Genomic DNA, 27,912 nt, shown 5'->3' with positions numbered 1-27,912 from the left:
GAGTTGTCTGTGTGCTTAGGGTCGTTGTCCTGTTGGAAGGTGAACCTTCACCCCAGTCTGAGGTCCTAAGTGCTTTGGAGCAGGTTTACATCAAGGATCTCTCTCTACTTTGCTCCGTTTATCTATCCCTTTTATTTAAACTTTATTTAACTAGGCAAGTCAGTTAAGAAATAATTCTTATTTACAATGACGGCCTACCAAAAGGCAAAAGGCCTCCTGTGGCCTGGGATTTAAAAAAAAATTAAACAGAAAATACAATATAAATATAGGACAAAACACACATCACAACAAGAGAGGCAACACAACACTACATAAAGAGAGACCTAAGACAACAACATAGCAAGACAGCAACACATGACAACACAGCATGGTAGCAACATAACATGACAACAACATGGTAGCAACACAACATGGTAGCAGCACAAAATATGGTACAAACATTATTAGGCACAGTCAACAGCACAAAGGTCAAGAAGGTAGAGACAACAATACATCACACAAAGCAGCCACAACTGTCAGTAAGAGTGTTGTCATGACTGTCCTGATCAGGTCAGGTTACAGGAGACCACAACCCTACAGATTATCTCTCAACCCCAACAGAGGAGGAGAGATCTCGGGGTCTGAAGATGTGGGTTTTTTATGACCCCTAACGCCCCTGGTAAATCTCAGGCCACAGACAAATTCCTTTGTCCTGTTACTATGGAGAACCGCCTCAGAACATTAAACATGAAATAAATGGACATTGGAACAATGGTTTCCGTCAGCCACAATGGTGGTCATGACAATAGATGGAATATGAAAATGTATGTAATTTTTGTTTGTTATTAAAGGTTAATAGATTACGTTATTACGAAAACAGTGTAACGTGAAGAGTTTTCCTAGTATATGTTTGATGTTTATACATTGTAGGTTGTGTGGAAAATGTCCAAATCAAAGGGAGTGTTTTGGTAAATTAAATGTTAAGTTGTCTAAAATTGGGTTTGAGTAAAATCTAGACCTTGCCTCATTAACTTGGTACGCCCAGAGAACTGCCCTAAAGTCAGTTACGCCCACTTCTGACCCAAGGGTATAAAACCTGTGAGTATAGAATTTACAGAGAAAACTACAGCCAAGGTCTAAAAAGTAAACGAACCCAGAACGCAACACAAGTTTGAAGACAAAGAAATCATTTTCTACCCAAGCTACGGATGAATAGCTGTGTCTAAGCGGGTGAATTCAAGCCGGACTCCCTTAGCATCCAATCTCAGCGAATCGTGGTATCTAAAGGGTTTCATTCCTATGCTGTGAGCTCTGAGCTACAGAGCTGTCTGTCCTCAGAAGAACCCTTCCATAGCAAGGGTGAGGGAACAGACTCCTATGCCAAAAGGACACCGACATCGGGAGGACGATCGGAGAGGTGCGCAGGAGAAATGCGTCATCGAGCAGCTGAACGGTCCCCTGAACGGTCCACGCAGAGAATCCTCGGAGATCTACCCCACGTAATTACATCATTATATTCTGACCCATAAGAGCGGCAGTTTGGGACAAGGCTAGGGTTAGAGTAGCATAGCTGACAAATTCACCCAAATATATATTTCTCTCGTGTACTTTCTTTTTCCTCTCTCCCTTTGAAATCCCCATTGTGGGTAACACGCGCCATAGTGTGTTGGCCCGTTATACTAAGTTCTAATCAATAACCTATAAGGTGTTTTGTCTATGTGTATCTTTTATCATCATTTTAGCTTTTTAGTAAATAAATATTAAACTAAGATTGGTGTGGTACGAACTCATTGGTGAGACCCGGGTCCGTGCAGATTCACGGGCTATACGACGTTCAGAACGAGATTGTAAGAGGTAACTGGTTAATTAGCAGCTGTTGTAAAATCGATATGCTGATATTCTTTGAGTTAATTTGGGAAATAGAAACTCAATAAAAACGAGTTTTCCCATGGTGCCCCAGGTTGATTCAGTTAATCACGCAATTAGAAACTTGTAATCATTCGATGAGCAACAGTAGTCACATTAACTAATACAATGTCACGACAGTGTCCATGACTGAGTCTTTGAATGAATAGATTGAGATAAAACTGTCCAGTTTGAGTGTTTGTTGCAGCTCGTTACAGTCACTTGCTGCAGCGAACTGAAAAAAGGAGACCCAGCGATGTGTGTGCTTTGGGGACCTTTAACAGAATGTGACTGGCAGAACGGGTGTTGTATGTGGAGGATGAGGGCTACAATAGATATCTCAGATAGGGGGAAGTGAGGCCTAAGTGGGTTTTATAAATAAGCATCAACCAGTGGGTCTTGCGACGGGTATACAGAGATTACCAGTTTACAAATCAAATCAAATTTGATTTGTCACATATACATGGTTAGCAGATGTTAATGCAAGTGTAGCGAAATGCCTGTGCTTCTAGTTCCGACCATGCAGTAATATCTAACAAGTAATCTAACCTAACAATTTCACAACTACCTTAAACACACACAAGTGCAAAGGAATGAATAAGAAGAATATGTGCATAAAAATATATGAATGAGTGATGGCCGAATGGCATAGGCAAGATGCAGTAGATGGTATAGAGTACAGTATATATATATGACATGAGTAATGTAGGGTATGTAAACATTATATAAAGTGGCATTGTTTAAGGTGGCTAGTGATAAATTTATTACCACAATTTTTCCATTATAAAAGTGGCTAGAGATTTGAGTCAATATGTTGGCAGCAGCCACTCAATGTTAGTGATGGCTGTGTAACAGTCTGATGGACTTGAGATAGAAACTGTTTTTCAGTCTCTCGGTCCCAGCTTTGACCTAGCAGTGGCTCGGGTGGTTGTTGATGATCTTTTTGGCCTTCCTGTGACATCGGGTGGTGTAGGTCTCCTGGAGGGCAGGTGGTTTGCCCCCGGTGATGCGTTGTGCAGACCTCACTACCCTCTGGAGAGCCTTACGGTTGTGAGTGGAGCAGTTGCCGTACTAGGCTGTGATACAGCCCGACAGGATGCTCTCGATTGTGCATCTGTAAAGGTTTGTGAGTGTTTTTGGTGACAAGCCAAATTTCTTCAGCCTCCTGAGGTTGAAGAGGCGCTGCTGCGCCTTCTTGACCACGCTGTCTGTGTGGGTGAACCATTTCAATTTGTCCGTGATGTGTACGCCGAGGAACTTAAAATTGTCCACCTTCTCCACTACTGTCCTGTCAATTTGGATAGGGGGCTGCTCCATCTGCCGTTTCCTGAAGTCCACGATCATCTCCTTTGTTTTTTTTACATTGAGTGTTAGGTTATTTTCCTGACACCACACTCCGAGGGCCCTCACCTCCTCCCTGTAGGCCGTCTCGTCGTTGTTGGTAATCAAGCCTACCACTGTAGTGTTGTCTAAACTTGATGATTGAGTTGGAAGTGTGCATGGCCTGTTCATGGGTGAACAGGGAGTACAGGAGAGGGCTGAGAACGCACCCTTGTGGGGCCCCAGTGTTGAGGATCAGCGGGGTGGAGATGTTGTTACCTACCCTCACCACCTGGGGGCGGCCTGTCAGGAAGTCCAGGGTCTCGAGCTTAATGACGAGTTTGGAGGGTGCTATGGTGTTAAATGCTGAGCTGTAGTCGATGAACAGCATTCTTACATAGGTATTTCTCTTGTCCAGATGGGTTAGGGCAGTGTGCAGTGTGACTGCGTCGTCTGTGGACCTATTGGGGCGGTAAAGCAAATTGGAGTAGGTCTAGGGTGTCAGGTAGGGTGGAAGTCTCTCAAAGCACTTCATGATGACAGATGTGAGTGCTACGGGGTGGTAGTCAATTAGCTCAGTTACCTTAGCTTTCTTGGGAACAGGAACAATGGTGGCTCTCGTGAAGCATGTGGGACCAGCAGACTGGGATAAGGATTGATTGAATATGTCCGTAAACACACCAGCCAGCTGGTCTGCGCATGCTCTGAGGACGCGGCCAGGGTTGCCGTCTGGGCCTGCAGCCTTGCGAGGGTTAACACGTTTAAATGTTTTACTCACGTTGGCTGCAGTGAAGGAGAACCCGCAGGTTTTGGTAGCGGGCTGTGTCAGTGGCACTGTATTGTCCTCAAAGCGAGCAAAGAAGTTGTTTAGTTTGTCTGGGAGCAAGAGATCTTAGTACGCGACGGGGCTGTTTTTTCTTTTGTAGACCATGATTGACCGTAGACCCTGCCACATACCTCTCATGTCTGAGCTGTTGAATTGCGATTCTACTTTGCCTCTATACTAATGCTTAGCTTGTTTGATTGCCGTGCAGAGGGAATAGCTACACTGTCTGTATTCGGCCATGTTTCCAGTTACCTTGCCCTGATTAAAAGCAATGGTTTGCGCTTTCAGTTTTACGCGAATGCTGCCATCAACGTTTGACCTCTGTCATTGCCAACAGAGGGTATATAACAAAGTATTGAGATAAACTTTTGTTATTGACCAAATACTTATTTTCCACCATAATTTGCAAATAAATTAATTCATCCTACAATGTGATTTTCTGGATTTTTTTTCTAATTTTGTCTGTCATAGTTGAAGTGTACCTATGATTAAAATTACAGGCCTTACAAAAAATTACATCTTTTTAAGTGGGAGAACTTGCACAATTGGTGGCTGACTACATACTTTTTTGCCCCACTGTACATACGACTATAATTATGATCGAAGAGAATTCTCTTGGTAGGTAATGCGGTCGGCATTTGATTGTAAGGAATTCTAAGTCAGGTGAACAAAAGGACTTGAGTTCCTGTATGTTGTTATGATCACACCACGTCTCGTTAATCATGAGGCATAGACCCCGCCCTTCTTCTTACCAGAGAGATGCTTGTTTCTGTCGGTGCAATGCTTGAAAAAAACAGGTGGCTGTACCGACTTCGATAGCGTGTCTGGAGTGAGCCATGTTTCCGTGAAACAAAGAACGTTACAATCTCTGATGTCTCTGTGGAAGGCAACCCTTGCTCGGATTTCGTCTACCTTGTTGTCAAGTGACTGGACATTGGCAAGTAGTATGCTCGGGAGCGGTGCGCGATGTGCGGAGCCTGACCAGAAGACCGCTCCGTCTGCCCCTTCTGCGGCGCCGTTGTTTTGGGTGATGGACCAAACAGAGGATCTGCTTCGGGAAAGTTGTATTCCTGTTCGTAATGTTGGTGAGTTGACATTTCTCTTATATCCAATAGTTCTTCCCGACTGTATGTAATTAAACCTAAGATTTCCAATGTAAGAAATAACACATAAAAACTAAATACTGCATAGTTTCAAAGGAACGCGAAGCGAGGCGGCCATCTCAGAGGAGTATAGAATATAGAGTGCAGTGATGTGTCCTATAAGGAACATTGGTGGCAAATCTGATGGCCGAATGGTAAAGAACATCTAGCCGCTCTAGAGCACCCTTTCCTGCATATCTATAAATTACTTCGCCGTAATCTAGCATTGGTAGGATGGTCATCTGAATCAGGGTTAGTTTGGCAGCTGGGGTGAAAGAGGACCGATTACGATCGAGCAAACCATTTCTAGATTTAACTTTAGCCTGCATCTTTGATATGTGCTGAGACAAGGACAGTGCACTGTCTAGCCATACTCCCAAGTACTTGTATGAGGTGACTACCTCAAGCTCTAAACCCTCAGAGGTAGTAATAACACCTGTGGGAAGAGGGGCATTCTTCTTGATCCTTACTAGTCTCCCAGTCCCTGGCGCTGAAAAACATCCCCCCAGCATGATGCTGCCACCATGCTTCACTGTAGGGATGGTGCCATGTTTCCTCCAGATGTGACACTTGGCATTCAGGCCGAATAGTTCAATCATGGTTTCATCAGACCAGAGAATCTTGTTTCTCATGGTCTGAGAGTCTTTAGGTGCCTTTTGGAAAACTTCAAGTGGGCTGTCATGTGCCTTTTACTGAGGAGTGGCTTCCGTCTGGCCACTGTACCATAAAGGCCTGATTGGTGGAGTCCTGAAGAGATGGTTGTCCTTCTGGAAGGTTCTCCCATCTCCACAGATGAACTCTGGAGCTCTGTCAGAGTGACCATTGGGTTGTTGGTCACCTCACTGACCAAGGCCCTTCTCCCCCGATTGCTCAGTTTGTCCGGGTTGCCAGCTCTAGGAAGAGTCTTGGTGGTTTCAAATTTCTTCCATTTAAGAATGATGGAGGCCACTGTGTTCTTGGGGACCTTCAAAGCTGCAGACATATTTCAGTACCCTTCCCCAGATTTGTGACTCGACACAATCCTGTCTCGGATCTCTACGGACAATTCCTTTCACCTCATGGTTTGGTTTTTGCCCTGACATGCACTGTCAACTGTGGGACCTTTATATAGACAGGTGTGTGCCTTTCCAAATCATGTCCAGTCAAATGATTTTACCACAGGTGTACTCCAATCAAGTTGTAGAAACATCTCAAGGATGATCAATGGGAACAGGATGCACCTGAGCTCAATTTCAAGTCTCATAGTAAAGGGTCTGAATACTGTAGCGACCCGCACAGACAGCTGTGTGTTATGTGTTAGGCTATTAGTTGGTTGTGTTATACTTACCAGTGTTCGCGGGGTACGACATGCCAATCAACCTGCTATCTGCCAATCACGGGAATGCCTGGAATGTTCTAATGCCGGGCATCCTGGTGGTTGGCGGAGTGGCGTGGAGGGGGGTTGGGCAGGGGGATGGAGCCATTGTTCTTTCTCTTATGTCTGGCCTTCACAAGAGAAGGTCACGGTTGGTTTGTGGGGTATCCTTAATTTATGTGGCGTGGGCTACGGCCAAACAGTAGCCTGTGTAAAGTTGGGTTAATAAACCGTCAATTCGTAAACTCAATCCTCTGTCTGGACAATTGTCCTTTATGATCTAGTCAGGTCATTACAAAACGTATGTAAATAAGATATTTCTGTTTTTATTTTTAATAAATTAGCTAACTTTCTAAAACCCTGTTTTCACTTTGTCATTGTGGGGTATTGTGTGTAGATTGATGAGGGGAAAAAAATATTTGATCCATTTCAGAATAAGGCTGTAATGTAACAAAATGTGGAGAAAGTCAAGGGGTCAAAAGTTTAGTGTTTGGTCCCATATTCCTTGCACACAGTGATTACATCAAGCTTGTGACTCTATAAACTTGTTGGATGCATTTGCTGTTTGTTTTGTCTGCACTTTCACCTCATAGTCATTGTATAATTTACAGAGTACAGAGCCAAAACAACAAAACATTTCCCAATACTTTTGTAGCTCACTGTATATTTGCATTTGCGACTCATGATCGGTGTGCATATTCATGAAGCCTCTGAGTAGGAGTGCTGATCTATTCTGTAACACTTTATTAATACAGGCCCTGCTTCCCACTCTTTTATCCTGAAGGGGGCAGTAAGAGTCTGTATGTTCTTCTTGGAAAGGTAGGTTGTCGCAGCCAGGATATACAATTGAGTCAAACTAAGAGATATGGAGTAAAAATCCACCCGATCGATGCTTCTATGTCTCTCCACCTGCCTTGCCATCAGCTAGGCTACTGTACCCCTGAGCCAGCTGGACTAGTGTGTAGTATGAGACTACAGAACTGAGGGAGAAAGGATGGAAGACTGTGTATTTCTTATTTATCACAGAGATTGTTTTGGGCTCCTGATGCATTTGTATAATTGATGGTCTGACAAGAATGTATGCTGTGAGATTTAATTGGGAAGGCTTTGAGTTAAAGAGCGGCCCCTGGTTTCCTGTTTCCACAGCTAACTGTCAGCCAGTCAAAGGATTCCACCGCCTTCCGCTGTACTGTCACTTTGCTCTCTGTTTCCTCAATGTCACATTGGGTCTTGATTGTCAACCTTCTTAAGATGTCTCCACGTCAATATGATTGCTGCTCTGACAAGTCACTATGAGCATGGTTGAGGACTTTCTTTTTGTATGCTAGGCATGTTTTTCATCCATCTCCGAGGAGAAATGGAATGCAGCAGACAAGGAACGATATTTTGACTCGAACTGAAGCAGTGTTTTATATGACTGCTCGTCAAAGTTGTGTGACTATATCCCTCTAAAACTCCAGCATTGTGTGTGGTGTACTAAAACACATTACCATGGTATTAGATATTCTCCTAGTCCTAGTATTTACACTGTGTCCTGGGTGTGTGTTGTGTTGAAATGCTTTGGGGTAAGCTGTAGCACATAAACCTCTCTCTCTGTGTGTGTGTGTGTGTGTGTGTGTGTGTGTGTGTGTGTGTGTGTGTGTGTGTGTGTGTGTGTGTGTGTGTGTGTGTGTGTGTGTGTGTGTGTGTGTTGCGTGCAGTTCCTCCCCAGTTCTTGATAAAAGAAAGTTATTTTTGATAGTGGTGCCATGTAAAATGTAGAGAATAAGAGGGCTAGTGATAAATATTGAATATGGGTGCATCTTGGAAGGCCTCTTGGAAGTAGTGCACTAGGGTGCTATTTGAGACAGAGCCAAGGAGATGGAAGCTCACATGTATAATGGTGTTGCTCACTGCTTTTAGGCTACCTTAAGACTGCTGAGGAAATGTTCAGGAAAGTATTTGACGCTAGAGCGGTTATATAACCTAGTTTTTACAAATCGGCCCTACTTCATTTGAACAAAATTAAAGTATTACAAAGGCAAGTCATTTGACAACACAATGACTGTTGCTGTTGTGGTTGCCATCCTAAATGTTCAGTTAGCTATAGAGTTTCCTATGGATGTTACAAATTGGTGATTTTTGTGGGCGGCACTCGAGTGCTTTGTCCAAGGAGTTCTCCTGCAAAGCCCACAAATAATAACTAAAATATATCTGCATTAAGTGTTGCAGTCCAAGGGGTTTCTGTAGTGAACCATGCCTAATGCCTTGCCTTTAAAACTGGTCTCTCTGTATTCTGTAATTACACCGTCCTTACTCACAGGAACTGGCATAAGCATAACTTGGCTGTGTCCCAAATGTCACCCTTTTCCCTATATAGTGCACTACTTTTAACGAGAGCCCTATGGGATGTACTTGTAGCGCTTGTTATATTCACACATTTCTCTCAGACCTGCATCCCCCACTTTGCAGGCTAATGCAGGTTAAGTGCTGGGCTGTCCTGCGGTCATCATGACAGAATAAGGAGATTGGGTTTACTGTACATCGACTAGTGGGACGTCAACGGATGTATTTTAATTAGGCAGTGTAAAAATTAGCTGTTGCTCTTGATAATGAGCGGTTGAGCAATGCAGTTGTTGCTGTTTATTCCCTCTGTAAAGTGTATGGAGACTCTGACGATGCACTTTAAATCAAATGTGACTTGACCTGTTCATAATGGCATAGGGTGGTCAAGTGGTCTAAGTCGCTGCCTCCAGATCTCATATACCGCTGCAGTATGGGTTTGAATACGGCCTACTGCTATTTCAGCACACTCTCTCCTCTAGCTCTACCTCTGTCCTATCCTATAAACAAACACAGAAAATAATAATAACTGACTAACTTGTTCATATGTTTTGCAGGGTGGAGGTGGGAACCATCTTTGCTCTGAGCTGGCTCATCACATGGCCACGTCCTGTCTGAGATCCGTCATTTTCTCAGGCTCTATGAATTCTTCCTGGATTCACACCCACTCATGGCCGTCTACTTCGCTGCCGTGGTAAGAACCAATATTTAAACTGTGAACTCTCTGTTTATAGAATAGAGTAATGTAGAATAAAATACTAGAATAGAATGGATAGGTTATTGTCCATTTTGTAAGGAATATAAATGTGTCTTGTGCCTTACACTGTAACTAAATCCTTGTTTTCAGAGCATCTCTCTCATCTGCTTCCAAGTTGTCTGCTGGACATAATTCTTTTTGGGGGCAGTGTGTATTTTCTAGAAGTGAGCGACAGTCATTTGGGCATTTAACAATCTGAAGTGAATTCAGAGATGCATTCTTATTTGTGGTACAGTAGTTGCTAATGAACAACAAACCACTCATTAGTCTGCACATTCCACTAAGCGCTTATTAGATGGTATTGGGGAAACAATATCTCGCCAAACTTCAAACGTGTGTTTCTCGCTCGGCCCTTTGTAAATGGAGTTGTTTTGTGACTACTTGTCAGGAGCAACGGAAAACAAAACAAGACGTTTTTTTTTTTAAAGGCAAGGATTCCTCTTTTCTTACATGCACCACACACACACACACACACACACACACACACACACACACACACACACACACACACACACACACACACACACACACACACACACACACACACACACACACACACACACACACACACACACACACACACACACACACACACACACACACACACACACACACACACGAATCCAGGGCACTTTGTTATAGCTAGACCAGTTAATTAAACAACTCTAATGAACTCACCAGAGGTTTGGTGTGGAGTACTGGCTGTGTTTGTGCTAGATTGCTTTAAATGGCCCCTTTCTTCTTCTTCCATAAGCCTATCCCCTGCTAGATACTGGAGCTGCACACAAACCAAAGGGGGCCAAGGCCTTTTGAAGTCGGGATAACAAGGCAGTCAGGAAATGTAGTTCATCCTGCCTCTTATGTTACTAGACACAGGGAGGCTTAACCCTTTCAGTCTGCGCTGTGCCAAAACCCTGTACCGATACTCACCGAACTAAAACCCTATATAGTTACTCACCGGGCCTAAACCCTGTACAATTACTCACCGGGCTAAAACCCTATACCGTTACTCACCGGGCCTAAACCCTGTACAATTACTCACCGGGCTAAAACCCTATACCGTTACTCACCGGGCCTAAACCCTGTACAATTACTCACTGGGCTTAAACCCTGTACAATTACTCACCGGGCTAAAACCCTATACCGTTACTCACCGGGCCTAAACCCTGTACAATTACTCACTGGGCTAAAACCCTATATCGTTACTCACCGGGCCTAAACCCTGTACAATTACTCACCGCACATCTCCTGGAACAGAAAATAGTCTGGGGTATGAGTCTGCTGAGGTAGATGGTAGATTTACATTTTAATCATTTAGCAGACGCTCTTATCCAGAGTGACTTACAATTAGTGCACTCATCTTAAGATAGTTAGTTCAGACAACCAGTACTTATCAGCAAAGTCAGTGCTCGTAGGAAAAAAAAAATATATATATAATTGGTATGTTGATCTACTATTTATTTCGATTTGAAACATATTTTTTTATTTATTTTTTATTTCACCTTTATTTAACCAGGTAGGCTAGTTGAGAACAAGTTCTCATTTGCAACTGCGACCTGGCCAAGATAAAGCATAGCAGTGTGAACAGACAACACAGAGTTACACATGGAGTAAACAATTAACAAGTCAATAACGCAGTAGAAAAAAAGGGGAGTCTATATACAATGTGTGCAAAGGGCATGAGGAGGTAGGCGAATAATTACAATATTGCAGATTAACACTGGAGTGATAAATGATCAGATGATCATGTACAGGTAGAGATATTGGTGTGCAAAAGAGCAGAAAAGTAAATAAATAAAAACTGTGGGGATGAGGTAGGTGAAAATGGGTGGGCTATTTACCAATAGACTATGTACAGCTGCAGCGATCGGTTAGCAGCTCAGATAGCTGATGTTTAAAGTTGGTGAGGGAGATAAAAGTCTCCAACTTCAGCGATTTTTGCAATTCGTTCCAGTCACAGGCAGCAGAGTACTGGAATGAAAGGCGGCCGAATGAGGTGTTGGCTTTAGGGATGATCAGTGAGATAGCACGCACTCCAGCAGGTGTATCTTAACTAAGGATGTTGAGGTAGATTTTAAACATCTATCTGCAATATTAAAGCTGATCTACCCCCTAAAACATTTTTAGGGCTACATCAGCTTTAATATTGCAGATAGATTGTACCTTCCATCAATATTAATTGACTGCATCACTTCCAATCTCCAATATATATATTTTGCAAATATATACAGTACCAGTCAAAATATTGGACACACTTACTTATTCCAGGGTTTTTCTTTATTTTGACTATTTTCTACATCGTAGAATCATAGTGAAGATATCAAAACTATGAAATAACACATGGAATCATGTAGTAACCATAAACATGTTAAACAAATGTAAATATATTTGGGATTTTTCAAAGTAGCCACCCTTTGCCTCGATGACTGCTTTGCACACTCATGGCATTCTCTCAACCAGCTTCATGAGGTAGTCACCTGGAATGCATTTCAGTTAACAGGTGTGCCTTGATAAAAGTTAATTTGTATAATTTCTTTCCTTCTTAATGTGTTTGAGCCAATCAGTTGTATTGTGACAAGTTAGGGGTGGTATACAGAAGATAGCCCTATTTGGTAAAAGACCAAGTCCCTATTATGTCAAGAACAGCTCGAATAAGCAAAGAGAAACGACAGTCCACTACTTTAAGACATAAAGTTCAGTCAATCCGGAAGATTTCTTCAAGTGCAGTCACAAAAACGATCAAGCACTATGATGAAACTGGCTCTCATGAGGACTGCCACAGGAAAGGAAGACCCAGCTTCACAGAGTTCAAGTAACAGACACATCTCAAAATCAACTGTTCAGAGGAGACTGCGTGAATCACGCCTTCATAGTCGAAACCGTTACTAAAGGACATAAGAAGAGACTTGCTTGGGCCAAGAAACACAGGCAATGGACATTAGACCGGTGTAAATCTGTTCTTTGGTCTGATGAGTCCAAAACCGCCTTGTTTTTGTGAGACGCAGAGTAGGTGAACAGATTATCTCTGTAAGTGTTGTTTCCACCGTGAAGCATGGAGGAAGTATGATGGTGTGGGTGACCCTGTCTGTGATTTATTTAGAATTCAAAAAAGGCACACTTAACCAGCTTGGCTACCACAGCATTCTGCAGCGATATGCCATCCCATCTGGTTTGCGCTTATTGGGACTATAATTTTGTTTTTCAACAGGACAATGACCCAACACACCTCCAGACTGTGCTAAGGGCTATTTGACCAAGAAGGAGAGGGATGTAGTGCTGCGTCAGATGACCTGGCCTCCACAATCACCCGACCTCAACCCAATTGATATTATTTGAGATGAGTTGGACCGCAGAGCGAAGGAAAAGCAACCAACAAGTGCTTAGCATATGTGGGAACTTCTTCAAGATGGTTGAAAAAGCAGTTGAAGCTGGTTGAGAGAATGCCAAGAGTGTTTAAAGCTGTGATCAATTCAAAGGGCGGCTTACTTTGTGTTCAAACTTTTGGACTGGTACTGTACATTCATGCATACAGTTGAAGTCGGAAGTTTACACACACTTAGGTTGGAGTCATCAACCACTCCACAAATGTCTTCTTAACAAACTATAGTTTTGGCAAGTCGGTTAGGACATCTAATTTGTGCATGACACAAGTCATTTTTCCAACAATTGTTTAAGACTTCCCGAAACATTTCACCCAAGTTAAACAATTTAAAGGCAACACTACCAAATACTAATTGAGTGTATGTAAACGTTTGACCCACTGAGAATGTGCTGAAAGATATAAAAGCTGAAATAAATCATTCTCTCTACTATTATTCTGACATTTCACATTACGAAAATAAAGTGGTGATCCTAACTGACCTAAAACAGGGATTTTTTACTGGGATTTAATGTCAGGAATTGTGAAAAACTGAGCATAAATGTATTTGGCTAAGGTGTATGTAAACTTCTGTACATACATACATACATACATACATACATACATACATACATACATACATACATACATACATACATACATACATACATACATACATACATACATACATACAAAGATATACATACATACATACATACATACAAATCAAAAACATACATACATACATACATACATACATACATACATACATACATACATACACATACATACATACATACATACATACATACATACATACGAATCCCAGAACAAAAGTGCCTGCTGGAGGAAACAGGTACAAAAGTATTCAGTCCCCCCTTGAACTTTGCGACCTACGGTTTGCCTTGGGGACAAAGTTTTCTTTTGGAAAGGCTTCAAACAAAGATATAAAACTGTATGTTTGGAGAAGAAAGGGGAGGCAACATTTTTGCTTTTCTGAGGAGGGAATCAACAACAATGATGTGGATATATTGGACACAATCATGAAGTGGACAATGACCCCGACATTTGGCAAAATGGTTTAAGGACAACAAAGATATTTCAAACAATCCTTTTTAACAAATCAAAAACTGAAAAATTCAGGGGGAATGGGCCAAAATTCACCCAAAATTAGATGAGGCCAATTTTTCTCATCTTTTAAAGTGAGAATGGAAAGAATTAAAAAGCTGAATTAAATCATTCTCTTACTATTATTCTGACATTTCACATTCTTTAGTGATCCTAACTGACCTTAAACAGGGAATTTCTACTTTGATTAAATGTCAGGAATTGTGAAAAACGTAAATGTATTTAAATGTTTAAATGTATTTGGCTAAGGTGTATGTAAACTTCCGACTTCAACTGTACACACACACACACACATACATACATACATACATACATACATACATACATACATACATACATACATACATACATACCTACATACCTACATACCTATATACATATTTGTACACATATATTTTTTTATATATATTTTTTTACATTTTTCACCTTCTTGCCCGACAACCCCTCCCCTAATTTGAGTAAACCAGTAAACAACAACGCTTAGGCTTCAACTTCCAGCGTATAAATACTATATACATTTTACGGGCACAGTCTATTTTACAATAGTTGTATTTTGTTTGTTTTTACTCCTGTCCTTCCTCTAGCCTCAACCTCTCACATCTTTTTCTTTCACTAACGTTCTGAACCTATATATCTTTTATGGACAAAGTATGTTTTACACTAGTTGTTATTATTCCCAACTTTCGGCTCCATTCAACCCCTCCCATCTATCTCTTAACACCATCCATATTGGATATTTATTTGCTATATATTTTTCAACTGTGCTGTGATGTTTCACAAAAGTTCTGAACCTTTCTATTTTCATAATTTCTTCAGATTGTATATCATTCTTGCTAAAAGTATTATTAGATTATTGATCAATTGACTATGACGTTTCAGATCATCCAGCAGTGCTATTTGCAGAGATCCAGGTAAATGTTGCAATTCTTCAGCCATTCCTGGACCTGTGACCAAAAACAAACCACATATGGACAGTACCAAAACAAATGATTTAATCATTCTGTCTCGTCGCAGCAAAATCTGCAGAGCCGAGAAGGTCTTCAACAGTTAGAAAAAGAGTGTAGCTAGACAAACTGTAACTACTGAATGGTTGAATGGGACAAAGCTAATATAATAACCTGCTAATATTCTGTATTGTTTATAGATCGTCCTGCACAGGGAGAAAGAGGTGAAGCAAACCGAGTGTAACATGGCCATGGTGTACCACATCCTGTCCCAGATCCCCCAGGACCTGCCCTACGAGGAGCTCATCACCCAGGCCCACTGCCTCTTCACCCTCTACCCTCTCTCCCTGTTGGCCAAGCGAGCAAGAGGTGAGTGGGTCAGGGTCTGTATAATTTACCATACCCTTTACCTTTGGGGGGGGGGGCTATGCTTCAACTAAATCCAGTGTTGTGACTACTGTTGCCAGGAGGACTTGTGAGCTAAATAATAGTGGCTGCTATTACATCAGAACATGAGGAGATGTGGACCATGCCAGTCACATAATACAGGAGGTGGAGATATTACATGGTAGAGGATGTAACACAGTTAGATTGGACTTGCAGACAGTGTTAACATTATCTGCAGTGTAGCCACAGCAGGGGGTTCCAGCCATCCTGCAGACTCCTGGATATCTGTCTTTTGTAATGGGTGGGTGTTTTACTATGCAGGCCATGGATCCTCAAGACCCCTCAAACTCAACTCTGGACCTCGAAGGCAGTTCCACTGCTTTTTTCATTGTTGCCCTCTTATCGGGGACTGATTTAGACCTGAGACACCAGGGCAGGTGTGTGCAATTAATTATCAGGTAGAACAGAAAACCAGCAGTACTCTGGACCTTGTAGGGTAAGATTTGAATACCCCGCCCATAAACTACAATGCTCAATATTAGAATAAAATGTATAATCAGCTTCAAGTCTGAACTGGCCTGAAACAGGGAATGTGAGGAGAGATAGTCCTCTCTGTAGTATTAGCAGTAGATCCAACTTTGTTCAGACAGAGCAGAGGTAGAGGACTCTTGTGGTCCTTTGGGATTTGTTTTTCCACATGTCCAGCAGGTGGGGCTGTTGAGCAGCAAGTCCCCCAGCCCACACAACAGAGCGGCTCCCTATTCTGCTGGAGCTGATCCTCTTCCTCAGTGTATATTGTGATGTGGTTGACGTTCAGTCCTGCCTGTCTGCATCTCAGCCCTTTGTATGTAAACGGTATCTGTCAGTCTACGAGATCTGCTAGGCTCACCTTTATGATGCTATCAACACCAGTGGGAGGTTATGAATACCTTTCCCACAAGAGCAATGTTGTTCTCCCTCTATTCATGTCTCCCTCCTGAGCAGGACTGCCATGCAAATCGGACAGAAATCTGGTTCATTTTAGATCTTACAACATTTCTGATTCTCTTGCTGTCCTGTCAGAAAAGGTTGTCTAGAGAGATGGGGTGGTTAGTATGGTGGCTCTGGGTTTGGGGTCTCTTCTCCTCTTTTTAACATCACAGTAAGAGAGATTTATTTTTATTTTTAAATGGAGGCCCCTTGTGCTATCTAATAAATAAGCCTCATCCCTAGGTAATTATGGGCTGTTTGATTTTGCATGCTGATAACCCCCCTATCCACCCCCCCCACTTTTAAGCATCTGTGGCCCCCGAGGAAAGATGGGGGCTCCGTGTCACGTGGTATATACTCTACTGTATTGTTCTCAAGACAGATGAGATGAGCTGCCCTCACTGCACTCCAACCCCTGGCTTCTGGCTCTATTTGTCTCCCTGACCTTAGACTGGGTTGCAATGGGGAAAATGGAGCAGTGTAGTGGTTTCCCTCAAGAGGCAGGGGGATGGAGGTGAGGGTGACCCCCAAATGTTCTTCACAAAGGATATACCCCCCCACGTACTGTAGGCTCCTTTTCCCCAAACTGCTCATAGTTGCAGGCCTATGTGCTTTGGAGGAGATTTAAAATACATGTCAGATCTTTTACAGGTTCTTTTTAATATCAGATTATTTTCAGGCCTTTTCAGTGATTTTCTTAGGATTAAGAAACATTGTGATATATCAACATCAAATCAAATCAACAGAGTGAAACCCTGTAAAAACAGAATATACTACTTCCTTACTGCAGAAGCCGCCACCTGTAACCCAACCAGTGCATCAGCTCCTCCAGCAGCGGTTGTTGTTTGGTTGGTTGGGGGGCCTACTGGGTTTGGTGTGTGAGGTGGCTGGCCCAGCAGGACTGTGTTGTAGCCGGCTGGGCCTCCACTGAGGCTGAGGTGGGGGACTGTGATATCACCTCAGGCACATCTTTGAGCTCTGAGCCAGGCGGTGGGGGGTTTGAGGGGGTTGGAGTGGGGGCTGGCTCGGTGGCGGTTTCTGCGCAGCGACAGCGAGCATGCTGGGAGGCACAGAGGCATTGGAAACGGATTAGCCAGTTAGACCTTGTGCACAATCACCTCTGAAAGTGCTCCCTCAGACGAGAAATGAACAAATGCCTCTGCACTCATTTTTCCATCCCCTCTCATATTCAGTCTAAAAACAGGAGCTTCATACACAAAGGCAACATGGTGAACACGTCAGTGTGTAAACCTCTTGAAGGTTTAATTCTTCTCATCCATGTTTACCTCTCTGGCTGCTCAACATGCCCCCTTTCAAGCAACTCAGAGTCAAAAAACGAACTAATCCATGGTACTCTCCTGTACTCAGACCTCTTGATAAGAAATCAAGCCTGAGCCAAGACAAACTGTCTCATTAGCTGATTGGCAGCTATTTAGGCAATTGAGAAATTGGTTCATTGCCTCGGTTAACCTTTCTAGGGCAGGCGTTCCGCTAGCGGAACTCCTCGACAACATTCCGCTGAAAAGGCAGCATGCGAAATTCATAAATAATTATTTGAAATATGTAACTTTCACACATTAACAAGTCCAATACAGCAAATGAAAGATAAACATCTTGCTAATCTACCCATCATGTCCGATTCCAAAAATGCTTTAATGCTTTAAGGCACAACATATGATGATTTAAGATTTAAGGTGATTTAAGATGATTTAAGATGATTTAAGATTTAAGATTTAAGATGATTTAAGGCACAACATATGATTATGTTAGGTCATAGCCAAGTAAAAAAAACAGCCATTTTTCCAGCCAAAGATAGGAGTCACAAAAAGCAGAAATATAGATAAAATGAATCACTAACCTTTGATGAGCTTCATCAGATGACACTCAAAGGACATCATGTTACACAATACATTTATGTTTTGTTCAATAATGTGCAAATTTATATCAAAAAATCTCAGTTTACATTGGTGCGTTACGTGCAGTAATGTTTAGATTCCAAAACATCCGGTGATTTTGCAGAAATACTCATAATAAACATTGATAAAAGATACAAATATAAAAAATGTTATTCACAGAATTAAAGATGGACTTCTTCTTAATGCAACCGCTGTGTCAGATTTCAAAATAACTTTATGGAAAAAGCATAATCTGAGAACGGTGCTCAGAGCCCAATCCAGCCAAAGAAATATCCGCCATGTTGGAGTCAACAGAAGTTAGAAATAACACTATAAATATTCACTTACTTTTGATGATCTTGATCAGAAGGCACTCCCAGGAATCCCAGTTTGACAATAAATGACTGATTTGTTCCATAAAGTTCCATAAAGTCCATCATTTATGTCCAAATAGCCACTTGTTCTTAGCGTGTTCAGCCCAGTAATCCATCTTCATGAGACGCGAGCACTTCGTCCAGACAAAAACTCGAAAAGTTCCGTTACAGGTCATAGAAAAAAGTCAAACGATGTATGGAATCAATCTTTAGGATGTTTTTAAATAAATCATCAATAAGGTTCCAACCGGAGAATTCCTATGTCTGAAGAAAAGCACTGGAACGAGAGCTAACTCTGTCGGGAGAGCGCGTCACGAGCCTGAGACACTGACTCATTCAGCTCCCATTCCCCCCTCCTTTATAGCAGAAGCCTGAAACAAGTTTCTAAAGATGGTTGACATCTAGTGGAAGCCGTAGGAAGTGCAACTTGACTCCATAGACACTGAGTATTTGGTAGGCCAAGCTTTGAAATTAAAATTCCTCAAACATACAAGTATTTTACACCATTTTAAAGATACACTTGTTGTTAATCTCACCACAGTGTCCGATTTCAAGAAGGCTTTACGATGAAAGCACACCATCTGATTATGTTAGGTCAGTACCTAGTCACAGAAAAACACAGCCATTTTTCCAGCCAAAGAGAGGAGTCACAAAAAGCAGAAATATAGATACAATTCATCACTAATCTTTGATGATCTACATCAGATGACACTCATAGGACTTCATGTTACACAATTCATGTATGTTTTGTTCGATAAAGTTCATATTTATATCCAAAAATCTCAGTTTACATTGGCCCGTTACGTGCAGTAACGTTTTGCTTCCAAAACATCCGGTGACTTTGCAGAGAGCCACATCAATTTACAGAAATACTCATAATAAACATTGATAAAAGATACAATTGTTATGCATGGACCTTTAGATAAACTTCTCCTTAATGCAACCGCTGTGTAAGATTTCAAAAAAGCTTTACCGAAAAAGCACACCAAAACAAGCCATACAGATATCCGCCATGTTGTGGAGTGAACAGAAGTCAGAAAAAGCATTATAAATATTCACTTACCTTTGATGATCTTCATCAGAATGCACTCCCAGGAATCCCAGTCCCACAATAAATGTTTGTTTTGTTTGATAAAGTCCATAATTTATGTCCAAATACCTCCTTTTTGTTTGCGCATTTAGTTCACAAATCCAAATTCCAGACACGCAGGCCAGACGAAAAGTAAAAAAATTACATTACAGTTCGTAGAAACATGTCAAACGATGTATAGAATCAATCTTTAGGATGTTTTTAACATAAATCATCAATAATGTTTCAACTGGAGAATTCCAGTTGTATTTAGAAATGCAATGGAATGCAGCTACCTCTCACGGGAGCACGCGTGATCAGCTCATGGCCTTCTGGCAGACCTCTTACTCAATCAGCTCTTATTTTCTCCTCCTTCACAGTAGAAGACTGAAACAAGGTTCTAAAGACTGTTGACATCTAGTGGAAGCCTTAGGACGTGCAACCGGACCGAATTTACACTGTATCTTGGATAGGCAAATAACTGAAAAACTACAAACCTCAGGTTTCCACTTCCTGTTTGGATTTTTTCTCAGGTTTTTGCCTGCCATATGAGTTCTGTTATACTCACAGACATCATTCAAGCAGTTTTAGAAACTTCAGAGTGTTTTCTATCCGAATCTACTAATACGATGCATATCTTAGCTTCTGGGCCTGAGTAGCAGGCAGTTTACTCTGGGCACCTTATTCATCCAAGCTAATCAATACTGCCCCAAGCCATAAGACATTTTAATTAATAGATAGGTAATTGTCCAGGTCACGTTTATGTGTATTTTAGATTCTGGGGACATTACCTATATGCATGCAGCAGCATGTACACCTAAACCACTAGATGCTATTTTCCATTGTGCCCTTAGGTTTATTACTGGTGATGCTTATAGAACTCACCAGTGTTTTTTTTATCAAAACGTGGTTTGGGCCTCTACAAAACACTTATGCAAAAACGTCCTATGTATCTATCATCATTAATAAAATGTAGACGTACAATGACCAAACCCTGTCTCAGGCTTGGATAACACTGGAGGCCCCTTCGGTCTCCACAGATTAGGGTAAAGCTGATTTTAGTTTTTATTTTGCTCCCTTTATGTGGAACAACTTCCAGAGCTCTCTGATATTGTACTGAAGAAAAAAAAGGCAACGTGCAACAATTTAATAGATTTGACTGAGTTACAGTTCATATAAGGAAGTTTGTGAATTAAAATAAATCAATTAGGACATAATCTATGTATTTCACACGACTGGGAATACAGGTATGCATCTGTTGGTCAAAGGTACCTTTAAAAAAGTAGGGGCGTGGATCATAAAACCAGTCGGTATCGGGTGTGACCACCATTTGTCTCATGCAGCGTGACACATCTCCTTCACATAGAGTTGATCAGGCTGTTGATTGTGGAATGTTGTCCCACTCCTTCAATGGCTGTGCGAAGTTGCTGGATATTGGGGGGGAACTAGAACATGCTGTCGTGCACGTCAACCCAGAGCATCCCAAACATTCTCAATGTGTCACGGTCTTCATCTTCTTCATCTGAAGAGGAGAGGCGAGAAGGATCGGAGGACCAAAATGCGGCGTGGTATGTGTTCATGATGAATATTTAATTAAAGAAAGTACTGAATACAAAAACAATAAACCAATAACGACCGTGAAGCTATAAATGAGACCTGTGCTGAAACAAGCAACTAACATAGACAATCACCCACAAACAAACAGTGAAACCCAGGCTACCTAAGTATGATTCTCAATCAGAGACAACTAATAACACCTGCCTCTGATTGAGAACCATACTAGGCCGAAACATAGAAATCCCAAAATCATAGAAAATCATAGAAAAACAAACATAGACTGCCCACCCCAACTCACGCCCTGACCATACTAAATAATGACAAAACCAACAGATATAAAGGTCAGAACGTGACACAATGGGTGTCATGTCCATGGAAGAACTGGGACATTTTCAGCTTGAAGGAATTGTGTACAGATCTTGGTGACATTGGGCCGTGCATTATCATGCTGAAACGGGAGGTGATGAATGGCACGATAACGGGCCTCAGGATCTTGTCTCGGAATCTGTGCATTCAAATTGCCATCAATAAAATGCAATTGTGTTCATTGTCCGCAGCTTATGCCTGATCATACCATAACCCCACCGCCACCATTGTGCACTCTGTTCACACCGTTGACATCAGCAAACCGCTCACCCACAGTACGCCATACATGTGGTCTGCGGTTGCGAGTCTGGTCGGATGTACTGCTAAATTCTCTGCACATTTTAGAGTGGCCTTTCATTGTACCCAGCACAAGGTGCATCTGTGTAATGAGCTTCTTGATATGCCCCACCTGTCAGGTGGATGGATTATCTTGGCAAAGGAGAAATGCTCACTAACGGGGATATCTTTCAGCTCATGAAACATGGGAACAACACTTCTACATTTTGCGTTTATATTTTTCTTCAGTGTAGATGTTCTGGTCCCTCTTGGTCAGACCCCTGTTTTTTGATTTTGTATATTGCATGTGTTGATGTATTTATGCGGGGTTCATCTGTAAAATAGACCCTCAGTCTCAGTATGACTCAGTATGGAAGTCTCAGTATGACTTCCCTGTCAAAATAAAAGTTTAAAAAATGAATATAAAAGAAAAAGGTTGTGACCTTGTGTGATACGACGCTTGCCGCTGATTGTGTCAATGTGTGTAGGTGTAACATACCTCATCACATTCCCTCCATCACTTCCCCTCTCCGTAGCCCATATCCTTTCTCTGATGCTGCAGTCATCCCTCTGTCCGTATCCTTCCACCCCGCGCTGAAGTCATTCCTCTCCAGGAGTAAATGACATTGCTGACAAGGGGCCTTGAGTGACAGCTGGATACAAATGTCTGCCTGGAGGGCAGTGTAGCGACACAAGCTCTCTGGCTAGTTGCTGCTTCCATCTTATTGTAGGAAGTGCTGAGTCAGTCAGAAAGTCAGTGAGTCAGGGTTGGCCTTGGTTGATCTCACAACAGGCGACGTTGGGTAGAAAGAGTTGGTGACACCCAGGACAGGTTCATGTTCATTAGTGCACACACAACGTTTTGCCACAGAAAAGGAAAATTAGCATTTCTTATTAGACACTCCAGGTAGAATCCTCCCTGTTTCAGTCCGTTTTCTTCCATTTGGTGCCTAATGAATACAACCCAGGAGAGCTAGGCTGAATGAGCGGTGGCTGTGGGGCCCTTGTATACGAGACATGACATTAACTCCATACAGGAAGGTGATGTCTGCGTTGTTTTGACTTTGACCCAGTATCTAGTAACAGGTGACCTCATCTCCCTCCTCTTGCCCAGTAGTAGGGCGATGCATGACATGAAATGCAAGTGAAAGTGTGATGACGAGTGACTAACTGATGCAGTGTATTTTAGATCGAGCTGCAGCATATTGACTCGGAGTTGTGGTGTGTCTGTAATGTAAGAGAGGGAGAGAGTGAGCAGGGGTGTAGTGTTGCGTCACGCTGCACGGCTGAGAGAGCAGCTCCTGGTGGTGACATGACAAACAAGCCGGGTCGGTGATGATGACTCAACCACACTGAACATCCTCTGCTTCTTCTGGGTCACGAGGATAGCTGCATGCTGAATCACCCGTCTGACCGCTGTTGTGTCCTTACTTTACTTCGGACAAGGGAATAGGGTGCCATTTGGGACACATCCATGGTGTACTAATGACTACACAGCTACTGTGGAACAGAACCACTGACTAGAATATAGGTTAGGCCAAGGTCACATACGGTGAATGACCAGCAGGCAGGCAGGTACGGGATAGAAGGGTCACAATGCTCATAGAATTTTTTACATTTGTTTTGAAATCCCTGTAATGTCCACATATTTAATTCAAAGGTAAGACGCCAGCAAAGCCACCTGTACCTCACAAAACATTTCTCAAATTCTCTCAAGGTTTAGAATGAGCTTTGATCATGGTCATAATCTCACTATCCTGTCAGCTGTATTCAAAGACTGAGTGTCACTGTCATTGATGAGGTCCTAGACCCTTTCAACAGGAGGAGAAACGAGAGAAATGAGAAACTGTCACATGGAGGTTCTTTTCCAAATCACACCCTATTCCCTATTTATTGCACCAATTGTTATTTTTTTGTGATCAACATTGACATTTTTCTTCACATTATACAATACACATAACGCAGGATCACGTTACAAATATTTACTTAGTGCACTACTTTTGACAAGGTAGCTCTGGTCAAAAGTGGTTCACCTCATAGGGAATAGGGTGCCATTTGGGATGCTGTCGGAGAGAGGAATGAAGGAGGAGTGAGTGATAGAAGTCAGCCACTACTGTATGTACTGTAAACTACAGAAGGAGGTTCATCTGAGGAGCTGGGCCCTCTGGGGTGTTAAGCTGTTTAAAGTGAAAGTTTAAAAGTTAATTGTCTGCCGTTACCTGTCAGCTATTTTCAGCCTGGGCTCATTAGCAGACGATTCTAATGAGAGAGAGAGATGGGAGAGAGGGAGAATCAAAAAGTCGAACGAAAGACTTAAAGACATTGAGCCCCTCAGCGCACAAACGCATGCTCGCTCGGAGTACCATTTTCCGAGAGGCGTTTTTCTGTCATTAAACGTCCTGTTTTTCTTTTTACAACGTTCATAATCGGAGAGAAAAGGCATTTGCATTTCGTGTTGCAGCGCAATGTTTACTATTACTTCCAGAGGGACGATAATGAAATGGAAGTGAATATTTTACGTTTTTTAATGATGTTTTTCTCCAAACTGTTGAGGAGAAGAAGATGGAAAAAAAATGTGCCTTGTTGCCGTTGTCTTGCCCATAAGCGCAGGCTGTTGCTTCTGGTGTTGTGTTGCTATTGTAATTGAGAAAAATCCGTAGCCAAATTAAAATAGTTTGAGGCCATAGGGCACCGCTCCCTCCCTCCCATATGGAACATTTTTTCTTCCTTTGTCACCAGTCTCTCTTCCTTCTGTCTTTCTTATTGACATTATTGATATTTCTTCACTCTGCCGTTTACTATCTTTCACTGCAAGGCCACAAGACCTTCTCCCCCTTTCTCCTTCCACTTTGACAGTGGTAAACAACGGGCAATTTCCTGTAGTAGGACAACTCATATTGTGAAGTGCCGACCCTATTTCTTTTTCTACTGTCCGTTTCAGTATTCTTGTGAGCCGTAACCAACTCAGCCGATGTGTAACTGCTAACACCCTATCAGACAAAAACAGTATCTCCTTCTGTCTCTCTCCAGCATCACCATCAACTGTTTCAAGGCCTTCCAGATGACCACTCAGCAGCAGCGGCCCGACTCGGTCCTCCGTTGGCAGCTCCTTCGGGGCCCAGCCTAAGGCCGAGGGGGCCCAGACTCCCAAATGGCCCAGCATAGGGACACGCAGCCCAACCAAGCTGCCAACCAGCTCATCAAGATGTCCGTGTGGGGCATCTCAGCCACCCTGGGGGCGGCCGCACTGGCTGTGGCCCAGACCGCCCTGGACTGGGCTCCTGACTTCTTTATGCAGCTCTACTGATGGATTTACTGCAGCCCGCTATTAGGTAGCAGGGGGGAGGGAGGGAGACCGGTCTACCTCTGTTAAGGAGCAGGGAGGAGGGAGGGGAGTGAGAGTGAGAGTGGAGGGAGACGGATCTACCTCTGTTAAGGAACAGGGGGAGGGAGATGAAATTGAGGTGAGTGTGGGGAGGGGGGAGAGGAGAACTCCCACAGTTGAGGAGTAAGAGGATTGAGATGCTAGGGATGTAGGGAGGGAGAGCGGGACTAGTGCCAAATAGGTTGAGTCACTCACACATGCAAACCCTCAGCTTGGGGAGGTAGAGCACCCCAGAGGACCTTGTGTGCCAAAATCAGTTCCATGAAAAAGCATTTATTTATTCAGTAGTGTTTTTATTTATGGTTTTACTTGTGCTAATATTGGGTAATGAAAGGTAGTAGATTCATTTTTGTACTGATAAGCATTTTTGAGTGCTGGCCTGTGTGCTGTCAGCAAGCATGTCTGGGGAGAAAAACGCACCGGTAGCTAATTCACAGCACCAGGCGCACAAATTCTGAAAAAGACCTATCCCCCATCCTACTTTTTTTCTGCTGAATGCCTTGGGTTGAGAGTGAAGGGAATGGTTCATTAAGGGGTGGAAACACTCACTCAATCAGGTGTTTTTTTATTCAAAGAGGTCGACTATGGGGAGAGAGAGAGAGAGAGAGAGAGAGAGAGAGAGAGAGAGAGAGAGAGAGAGAGAGAGAGAGAGAGAGAGAGAGAGAGAGAGAGAGAGAACCCAATTTCTGCTTTAAACTGGCACTTTAAACTAACCGGCTTCCCTTCAGTTGATGTCGATGGAGGATTTATAGAGTACATATAAAATATTCACCTGCACGCTACTAGGAGACAGTCACCTGCTGTGTATTTACATCAATGTGGAAGGAAGGCTGCTGTCCCAAATGGCTCCCTATTCCCTTTTATAGTGCACTATTTTTAATCCAGGGCCCATAGGGTGTACTGCGATATATAGGGAATAGGGCGCCATTTGGGATGCCGTCGAAATGTCCAGACTCATGCCTCCAACAACCCTCAAGTCTAACGCTGTCACTAGCCAAAGACTTATTCAGTTAACTGTACTAACTGGATAGACCTGCGGATTTTTTAAGTATATTTTATTAAATGTTTTTACAAGAATCAGACTCTGAGAGAGTGTATATCCGTCCAAAGACAAAATATTTTTGACGTCTTGCGTTCTACTGGTCCTGTTTTATCACACTGTGGTGTATGCATGGAAGGAGACCCTGTAAAACACTAAGGATACTTGATGATCATAATGTCACAATGCATGCTGTATGCGTGCACCCCGTGGATTGTAGCGGTGTTGATTTAACTTGCATTGGACATGATGGATAAGACAACCCAAGGGGCAGCTGTTGCTGTACTCTAAGTTAATTTTATCAATACTACACGAATCACTGCCAGGAAGGACAACATGGTTGGTTTGATTCTGTAAAACGTATGTCTATGTTCCATGTAGCCCAGTTAGATGCTACTAGCCAAGCCAGAAAGTCAAAGGCACAGGCCATATTTTAATTTAATGTAAGTTTCATTTCAGCCTCTGGCTATTGGCAAGTGTTTAGCCAAATCATTCACACTGGTGTGCCACTGTAATACATTTAACTAATGAAGCTGACAAAGCAAGGTTTTAAAGGCCCAATGCAGCTGTTTTTACCTCAATATAATCATTTCTGGGTAACAATTTAACTACCTTATTGTGATTTTTTAAAATGTTATTAAAATTGTTTAAAAAAATAAACCAAAAATAGTGCATTAGCAAAGGGAAATTTCTCAAGCAATAATTTGGACTTTGGGAGTGGTCTGAGCCCCGGATGGGATAACTGAAAAGCTGCTGTTATTGGCCGAGAGGTTTGGAACTATTTCTTGGTCTATTAACTATACTGAACAAAAATATAAATGCAACATGTAAAGTGTTGGTCCCATGTCTCATGAGCTCAACTAAAAGATCCCAAAAGTGTTCCATGTGCACAAAAAGCTTATTTCTCTCAAATGTTCTGCACATTTTTTTTTACATCCCTGTTAGTGAGTATTTCTCCATTGCCAAGATAATCTGTCCACCTGACAGGTGTGGCATATCAAGAATCTGATTAAAAAGCATGATCATTACACAGGTGCATCTTGTGCTGGGGACAATAAAAGGTCACTCTAAAATGTGCAGTTTCGTTACACAACACAATACCACAGATGTCTCAAGTTTTGAGGAAGCATGTAATTGGCATGCTGACTGCAGGAATGTCCACCAGAGATATTGCCAGAACATTGAATGTTCATTTATCTACCATAAGCCACCTCCAACATCATTTTAGAGAATTTGTCAGTACGTCCAACCGGCCTCACAACTGCAGGCCACGTGTATGGCGCTGTGTGGGTGAGCGGTTTGCTGATGTCAACGTTATAAACAGTGCCCCACGTTGTAAAGAGTGCCCCCATCCTCAGATAATCCATGCAGAAAAGTATTGAAAAGAGACTCCGGATTCCAGGCACAACAGCAGAGTCCCGACAGCAGTCCCAACACCTTACCACTACTACACCTGGCTATCAGCCGAGCCTTGTCTGGTAATGAAACAGTTAATTCTTTCTCATTTACTGCCTTTAAAAAAATAACTGATATGGCTGACTTGCTTTAACATATGTGATT

The 27,912-nt window shown here is 42.4% G+C and overlaps 1 pseudogene; it reads left to right on the top strand.

The window, feature by feature from the left end:
* The window catches only part of LOC118372244 (TBC1 domain family member 20-like), a 46,618-nt pseudogene extending 21,383 nt beyond the window's left edge, over positions 1 to 25,235 (top strand).
* The last annotated feature ends 2,677 nt before the right edge of the window (positions 25,236 to 27,912 follow it).

The sequence above is a fragment of the Oncorhynchus keta genome, chromosome 19 (assembly GCF_023373465.1).
Source record: "Oncorhynchus keta strain PuntledgeMale-10-30-2019 chromosome 19, Oket_V2, whole genome shotgun sequence".
NCBI lineage: Eukaryota > Metazoa > Chordata > Actinopteri > Salmoniformes > Salmonidae > Oncorhynchus > Oncorhynchus keta.
The sequence above is the reverse complement of the archived record's forward strand: the minus strand, read 5'-3'. Positions and strand labels throughout refer to the sequence as shown.